The sequence below is a fragment of the Podarcis muralis genome, chromosome 1, assembly GCF_964188315.1.
Source record: "Podarcis muralis chromosome 1, rPodMur119.hap1.1, whole genome shotgun sequence".
Lineage (NCBI taxonomy): Eukaryota > Metazoa > Chordata > Lepidosauria > Squamata > Lacertidae > Podarcis > Podarcis muralis.
Window position 1 is genome coordinate 32,655,169 of NC_135655.1, and position 8,727 is coordinate 32,663,895.

Below are 8,727 nucleotides of genomic sequence, written 5' to 3' on the forward strand. Positions count from 1 at the left end.
CGGACACAAAGGGCAGGAAAGGCGAGCGCAGATGAAGCTGCAAGAGTCTTTGAGTCCTGAGCAAGAGCTCCACTAACTCCCCCAAAGTGTTAAACCTGATGCCTCTAGAAAATAACAAGTTTATTTTTTATTTTATTTTTTAAATGAAAAATAACAAGATGATGATGATGAAGAAGAAAAGGACTCTGTCGGTCAACATAAGCGCAAGTCTTTTCATTTTAATTACTTTCCATTCCAGTCATAGGAGCTCATTCCCAGGGGCCAGGGTCCCTTCGCCCTCCCCCATAAAATAGTTGAGGGAGCCCCCCCCCCCCAGTTGATAGGCATTGCCATTCAACTGGTGTGTGTCTTGTGATCGATTATGCAGGACGGGGCTCCCACCAATATTTTATTCAAGTTGGCACCTTTGATTCCAGTGATTGTCTTTCATTGGAGGCAACCAGGACGCAAGCTGTTTTCCAGTACATAACTTTGAATGCGTGGATAGCGCTCAGCAGCCACTTTGTTCATAAACGGTGGTGGCGAGGATCTCGATGGCAGGGATGCTGCGCGCAGGGGCCTTTGCAGGCGCTGCAAACCAGAGCGCAACGCCGAGAGAGTAGAAGGCGAGTCTTTTTTTCAGGAGCTGGACGGCGAAAAGCAGCTCAGAATGAACCTGCTCGGTTCCTTCCACGTTTCCGCCGAGCAGGGCAGGGGCGAGCCTGAAACTGGCCGGGCCTCTGCTCGGACAGGGGGGTGGGCCACACGTCCCGCGTCTCTTCGGGTCGGCGCCTCGCCGCCAGAAGCCCCCACAGAGCGGCCTCCGTCCAAAGCAGCCGCCGCCGCGGCTCTCGGCAGCGAAGGGCGGTTTGCCGGCGGTGCCCCGAGGGACAGCGTATGCCCTGACACCCAAGTTTCACCAACCGCTTGAAAGGCGCTCAGCCGGCGAAGAAGATGGTGGTGGGCAGGTAGAGAGGAGCTCCCCTTTCTCGCAAGGCCTCGAGTGCGCCGAAGTGACTGAGTCCTCAGAGACAAGGCCCTGCTGGTCGCAGCAGAGAGCCAGACCCGCAAAAGCGCGCGCTTGGGGCCTAGCAAAGGCCTCCGAGCCTCGTCGTGGCAGTTGCTTCTGCGCGCTGCTGAGGAGCTGAGCGCAACTCAGGGTGGCTTTGCCCTCCGCTTCCTCCCGTCTTCGATTTCCTCTCCCTAGGGTCCAGTCAGTGCTGGATTTACCTATAAGCTAAACAAGCTATAGCATAGGGCCCCACTCTCTTGGGAACCCCAAAAAGATTTAAAGAAAAAACAACACTGGATGTACAGTTCCAAAATAGCAGATAAAACCTACACAGTGGCCAATGGCTTTAGATATCTTTAGATACCTATTAGGTCCATAAATTACCACATAGCATATATTCAACACAAAACAGCAACAATTTGTTGTTGACAAAGGACAGCTGGACATATAAAGGGCCCCATTACCTTCAGTAGCTCAGGGCCTCACCAAACCTAAATCCGGCCCTGGGTCCAGTCCATAGGAGTAGCCAGGGGGTAGGGAGAGGCAGCTAAAAAAATCAATAAAAATACATGACAAACTGAGGTTCCCCCCCCCAACAAAAGGCCTGCCCCTGCAATCCTGGCTATGGCCATGGGCCAGTCGCTTAAAATAAGAGCATCCTTGCCACTGACTTTCATTGGGTGGTAACATGGGAATTTTGTTAGGAGGGAGCAGGACTTTTGTGGGGGGGGGCAGAACTGAAGTGATTGGTCAGTTAGTTATGTATTTCTATTGTTTTACTTGATCTTGGGGGGAGCAGCTGCCCCCTGCACCCCCGTTGGCTAGGCCCATGGGTGGGAACGACATCCTTACACTCACACACACCCCATCTAAAATAAGTTAAGGGAGGCAAACTTCACTGAGCCTAACAGGCAACCAAGGCTCATGCATTTAAGACAAATTCTCAACTCAGTTGCCAAAAGAGGGTTAGCGAATTAAGCAAAACCATGTCCACTAGAAAACATACCAGGAGAGTAGCAAACAGTTAAAGTGTCTTGGTAGTATCATTTCGTAAATTTCCAAGCCCTCCTTACATGCAAAAAGGTCTATTAGAGCAAATTGTTAGAGAATAATGAAGTTTTGGGGTACACAGGAAATAAAAAATGCAGGCACATTTCTCTGGTTTGTGTAAAATACATCACAATTGGAAAGGTGGGGATGCACTGTCTGAGCAGCTTCAAGATAAGGAAATTGAACCGGCACCCGCATCTATGAACAGCTTCTGGTTGGAATCAAGGAAATACCCGGGTTCTGCTGTTTCTAAATACAATAAACACTACAGTATTTGTTCCAGTGTAGAGTATATGACTGAGATGAGCTTCCACCTGCTTCTAGGTGCCACTACTGGAGGTCTCAGGAACACTAAAGGAAAGCGAGAAGCAGGAAAGTCTTGACAGTCTTGACAGCACAATTAGGAATGAAAGGGGGAAATATAGAGGTGGGAGTCAGAAGTTGGACAGGGACCAAGGCCTAGTGGAACTTATTTAAGCATGTATAGGATTGCCTGGTTGCAGAACTCCAAAATGGAAGTCAAGAGTAGAGTGCCGCCTGTGCTTGTCTCACCAGCTAACTTGTAGCTTCTGAAATGTGAGCGGGGATGAATATGGATTCAGTTGTGAGCTGAATGGTGCCCTATTTGATCCATCCGCCATCTGAAATCATCACCCAAGGCCTTTCTCTAGGTGACCCCATGGTCTGAAGTGCTGCTGGTGGCAACTGAAGAGAGCCTTTGCTATTGTGAATCCTTTATCTTTCAATAAATAATAATAATTATATTGGGGTCAGCCTGGAAATGTCCTTTAGGTGCCAGGCAAAAAACACTTCTGTTTTCTTAAACTTTTAATAACTAAGAATGTATGCAGTTAACTTTGAACAGCTGATTTTGGTGTCTGTTTGAATAAGCTGCTGCTGTTTGAGTTTGTTATTTTAATTTAATTGTTGGATAGTAGTTAGAGTGTTGGACTAGGAAACTGGGAGACCCGGGTTCAAATCCCCCACTCAGCCATGAAGCTTACTGGGTGATCTTGGGCCCATCATTGTTTCTTAGCCTAATGTACTTCACAGGGTAGTTGTGAGGATAAAAAGGAGAGAAATATGTATGCCACCTTGAACTCCTTGAAGGAAAGGTGGGATATAAATATGACAGCTAGAGAGATAGATACAGCAGGATTCTGGAGCAGGATTTCTAAGTCAAAGTGTGTGATCTGAGACCAAATCCCTTTCATTTGAGAAATTGTGCAAAGTCTTGGTCTGTTTCAGCCTTTGCAACAACAATCAGCTATCCTGCACATGTGATGAACACATCACAAGACCGGGCTTTATCTGAATTCCCCACCACAATCCACTCTCGGGGTCTGACACCATAAAATATTCTTTTGTTCTGAAATCCAGATGACTGAAGGCCCAGCCAAGGTGCTAAAGTGTCTCATCCAAGTTGCTGAATTTCTTTGCTCCCCATGGGACTTTATCTCGCTTAAGTGCATGAATGCAAAGGGAATTAAGGTCCTCAGCAAGTTGCAAGATTTGAAGCTAACTAGAAGGGAACCCGAGAAAAGGATATCAGGATCCTTCATGGATTATGTTTTGGGTGTGGAGAAGAGGCTTAGAGTGGCTCCATGCTAGTCCCCAGTATCTTGAATGTTAATACTTTTGCCTAATGTTACCTGCATAGGTACCTCCTGAGAGTTAAGATTAGAAGAAAGAACATTTGGGAAGGGAATTGAGAGAAGAAAAACCTAACAAATACTTTCAGAAGGTCAAATGATAAGGACTACCTTGTTAAGCTCATTGGAGCTTTGGTTACGTGTCAGATATGGCTGCAAATATGTTCATTCCCTTGTGCAGAGGAGAAAGGAGCTTATTACATTTCAGCTCTTTCACCAGAGTTTATAGAACTTTTAAGTGAGGACTAACCCATTGCCACAATAGTGCTATACCTTTATGAGGGCAACTAAAAACCCCAAAATGATAAACAGTCTTTTGAGTTCTCCAGAATAACAGGCTGGATGCTAAGCAAAAAAAGAAAAGAAAAAATGTGTGTGTATGTGAGATGGGGGAGATGAGAATGGAAACTGGGAGTGGTGAAGTTGCTCTCCAGCTTTGCAGTTTACACCAGTCTTGAACTGCAATGCAGGGGGCATTTTGCAGACAACACTGGATTAGCCTCGCAAAGTGCAAGACAGCTTGTAAAATACATCCAGGGTTATTGGGACAAACAAGCAAAAATGGATGTTCCCTCATTTTTATGCATTTATATCCCATCTGTTCCTCCTTTCCCCCTTTTTATCCTCATAGCAACCTGGTGCAGTATATTAGGCTGAGAGGCAGTGACTGGCCCAAGGACAGCCAGTGAGCTTCATGGCTGAGTGGGGATTTGAATCCAAGTCCTAGTCTAAGATTTCAACCACTACACCACACTGGAACTCTTGTCTTTTAAAAAATACAAAATCCAATAATTACTCAATTTGGTCTCAAGCTTTAACTGGAACACACAGGTCCCATAGAGATGGAAAACAAAAAGCAATGTGGGTATCTTTATATTAGCAAAGTTGGAGATTACTTTCTAGGTGGTGCCAATTGAGGTATCGGATTGGAAAGCATGCGACTCTCGGAAGGAAAGTGTCATCTTCAGGTAGTAGCAACCATCTCACTTCAGCTTCAGGATCCCTGTCCTTGATGGTTGTATCCAGCAGTCTCTGAGACAAAAAGCAAAGGCAGCGGTTTGGGTCCATTAGAGGAAAGAAAGGCACCAAAACACAGAGCAGGGTGATTCTTTTATGTTACAAAGGAGTGAGCAAGTTTTCAATTTTTTTATAACTCTTCAGGCAGGATGTCAAACAAAATGGGTGTGCATGGGGGAGATGCAAGGGCTGCATCTCTCCAGACTAACGTGTCCTTCAGATAAAACCTAAAGCCAAGGTCCAAAGCTTTTTGTCATTTGAAATACCCGGCAATGTTTCACAAGATACCTTTTGGGCAAACTCCATGTTGGGCAACTGGGATCCTAGACTTTTCTTCCAGTATTGCTTTGAATGACCCCTGAATTCTCTCCTGCTTATTTTGCTGTGCTGCATATCCAATATGTATATACTCAGAAATGAGTCCTGTAGAGATCATTTAGGCTTGCTGCCAGGTTTGTGTATATATACACTTAGGAAAGAGCAAGCCCAAATGATCTAAATGAAACTCACTTTGTAGCAGACACACATAGGGGTTACCTGGTTAAAAAGTGGGAAATTTATTTGAGTTAGTAATTATTTGTGATATATGACTCAAAAAAGATGTACATAGTTATAGATTACTGTATAAAAGCCTGAGATAATGGTATTTTCACTTTACTGTTTCCTTTCAGGGAAAGTACAGTATTAGGTTCTGTCAAAACTGCCATCTCCCTTTTACAGCACAATTATAAAGCTAATTTACTACAATTTCTGATATAGAAGGTTAGCAATCAATTTGTCAATGGATTTGTTGATAGCATCATCAACAAACATTATACCATCGGGTTTTTTTTTTGGGGGGGGGGACTAATGTGATAAGGAGAAATAGAAATCCTGGGGTGTAACACTTAGCAGTAACCAAGTGGTAAAGCTGTTGACATGGCCTTATTCATGGCAGGAAATTATTGTGGATTCAGGTGAATCCAATCAGCAGTGACTAATTCCAAGTGTGACTTCCAGGGTGTGCAATCACCAATGGATATTCTCTGATCAGGTTGCTGTTAATGTGGCAGACTCCCACTTCCTGCAAGACAATGGTCTTTCACTTTATAGATTACACTTGTGAATGCATCTGGTGGATAGGACACTGTAACCATCAGAAGTTTGCTCCTAAAGGTTAGTCTGAATCTCTTCTATTGTAATTTGAACCCTAAAAGCTTCATAGCTATTTACAAAAAAGAACATGAGAATAAAACTATTTGTGAAAAACAGTTAAAAACAACTTAAAATAATTAAAATCAATTATAATCTGAAAACCAGATCAAAACACATGGTACTATTCTATATGTCTGGATATACTTGCCTAAACAAAAATGTTTTTAGCAGGTGCCAAAAAGAGTACAGTAAAGGTGTCTGTTTGGTGTCAATAGGCAGGAAGTTCCAATGTGAGGGTGCAGCTGCACCAAAAGATTGATTTCTTACAAACACAGAATGAGTTTCACGTGGTACCTGTTAGCAGTGCCAGGTCTACAGATCAGAGTAGCCCAGTGGACATATATATGATGTAAGGCGATTTAGTTGGGGTGTAGGACAAAAGGACAGTTCTGGATTTTAGGCTAAGGCTGCTGCCATTGATCTCTTTGGAGGCACCTAGCCATTCGCAGCAGAGGCAGATTTAAGGCAGCATGACTGGTTCTCCTGCACTGGACATAGAGCTGAGGGAGGTGGCGCAGGGCATCTCAATTATTATGTCATGCACACTTGGAACAGAAGGTGAGAAGCTGGGGTATGGACCACATTTTGGCCTTGCACAGGGCACCGCTGAAATTTGAAAGACTAAAGTCTGCCCCTTTTCTCAGTATGAGCTGGTTATAGAAAATATCTTGACAGGGTAGTCTAAACAGTAGAAAAACTTGATTCATAGTATCATAGAATCTTAGAGTTGGAAGGGAGCCAAGGGTCATCTAGTCCAACCCCCTGCAATGCAGGAATCTCAGCTAAAGCATCCATGACAGCATCCACCCAACCGCCATTTTAAAAACCTCTAAGGAAAAAGAGGTTATGGGACACGGGTGGCGCTGTGGGTAAAAGCCTCAGCGCCTAGGGCTTGCCGATCGAAAGGTCGGCGGTTCGAATCCCCGCGGTGGGGTGCGCTCCCGCTGCTTGGTCCCAGCGCCTGCCAACCTAGCAGTTCGAAAGCACCCCCGGGTGCAAGTAGATAAATAGGGACCGCTTACTAGCGGGAAGGTAAACGGCGTTTCCGTGTGCGGCTCTGGCTTGCCAGATGCAGCTTGTCACGCTGGCCACGTGACCCGGAAGTGTCTCCGGACAGCGCTGGCCCCCGGCCTCTTAAGTGAGATGGGCGCACAACCCTAGAGTCTGTCAAGACTGGCCCATACGGGCAGGGGTACCTTTCCCTTTACCTTAAGGAAAAAGAGTTCACAACCTCCCAAGGGAGTCTGTTCCACTGTCAAAACAGCTCTTACAGTCAGAATTTTTTGTCTAGTCAAAATCTCCTTTCCTGCAACTTGAAGCCATTGGTTCGCGTCCAACCTTCCAGAGCAGGAGAAAACAAGCTTGCAGCGTCCTCCATGTGACAGCCCTTCATCAAAATGTGAACGTTTGGATGGGAAGACTGACATTTGACTGGTGGATATACTTGTGAATTCATGGCAGGGGTGGCTTGGCTGCGGTGTGCTGAGTGAAAGCAAGGCCTGAAAAGATTTGGGGGTAGTTATAGCAACCAGATCAGTCCCTGTCTCCTCTCTGCCCTCTGAAGCCCTTTCAGCTCCGGCTGCCAGAACACGTTTTTAATTAAAGCGTATAAAAAGTTGTTTTGTCAGGCCTCTCACCATCCCATCAGTTTCAAAATGGTTAATGAGGCATCATCTCTTTTTGATGTTCAGGGAAGCATGGGGGACTACCTAAAATGGCCACCAAGAGAGTTATCTCTCAATCAGGATCCCCACAACAGGGAAAGAGCGACTAGCTTCATGCCACTGACAAGGGGAACGCTTCAGATGTGTGTTGCCCTTACAGAACTTGCAAGCCCAAAGTTGCAGTGAGCGTCTGTGGATCTGAAAGGGCACCAGGCAGCCTGTGACTCCTTCCCTCCCTCTTCCCATCTCCCCCCAAAACCCCTCTCCTCTCCTGATTTTCTGTGCCGCAGCAGGTAGCCTTTCAAATGGCCACCACAGGAGGCAGCAACTTCAACCAGGCAGAAGTGGCAGCTACTCCCTCAGGGGTGTTCGTATAAATATATAAAAGAGAGGCAGAATTTTGAGAAAGCCTGGCTTGGCCTACCTGGTTATTTTAAAGGATAGGCCCAGTCTACTTAGGTATCATTATTTCAGTCTTCAGCCTTTTGTTTATGTTGAGCTAACCAAAAAACAACAGAAATATTTAGAAAATCAGGTTTCAGATTATTTTTTAACCTTTAAAGCCTTTTTAAAGCATTTCTAAAACACTTGATAGTTTTAAAACTAAGCAGCGTACAACATAAGAATAGTCGACAATATCCTTTACACAATAATACCCCATAAGAAAACCCAGTAAAATGGTAGTATAAAAGCTTATCCGTCAGGGAAAGCCTGGACAGAAAGATACTGTACTTTTCCATGTATAAGACCAGGTGTTTTCTTTAAAAATTATGCTAAAAAGTGGGGGTTGTCTTATAGTGCATAGGGTGGATGTTTGATTGGTGGCTGCCGCGGCTGTACCAACGGCTATTGGGCATGTTATTAGTTGCTGCGTCAATAGCTGTTGTTGATTGGCTGACGCTGTGACAATTGGGCGGGCGATTGGCAGCTTCTGCCAGCGAGGGGACGTGACAGGAGGTGGATTTTTGGACACATGCGGGTGATTTTTGGCAATCCCCCTCAACAACTCTGTGCCATCTCCCCCCATTTTCTTAAATTTGAGTCCCCCCAAATAGGGGTGTCTTATACATGGGGGCGTCTTATAGACGGAAGAGTACAGTAAGTATTTAAAAGAGGTCTGGAGCAGTTCCAGGAGCAAATAATTTTTCTTGAGGGACTT

At 45.2% G+C, this 8,727-nt stretch overlaps 1 long non-coding RNA gene across 1 annotated transcript; it reads right to left on the minus strand.

The window, feature by feature from the left end:
- Positions 1 to 472: 472 nt before the first annotated feature.
- On the minus strand, positions 473 to 8,359 carry LOC114592275 (uncharacterized). Its single transcript, XR_003705439.2, has 3 exons — positions 8,225 to 8,359; positions 4,590 to 4,725; positions 473 to 2,392 (listed from the first exon to the last, which is right to left on the minus strand). It is a non-coding gene; the product is annotated as an uncharacterized LOC114592275 (long non-coding RNA).
- Positions 8,360 to 8,727: the final 368 nt, after the last annotated feature.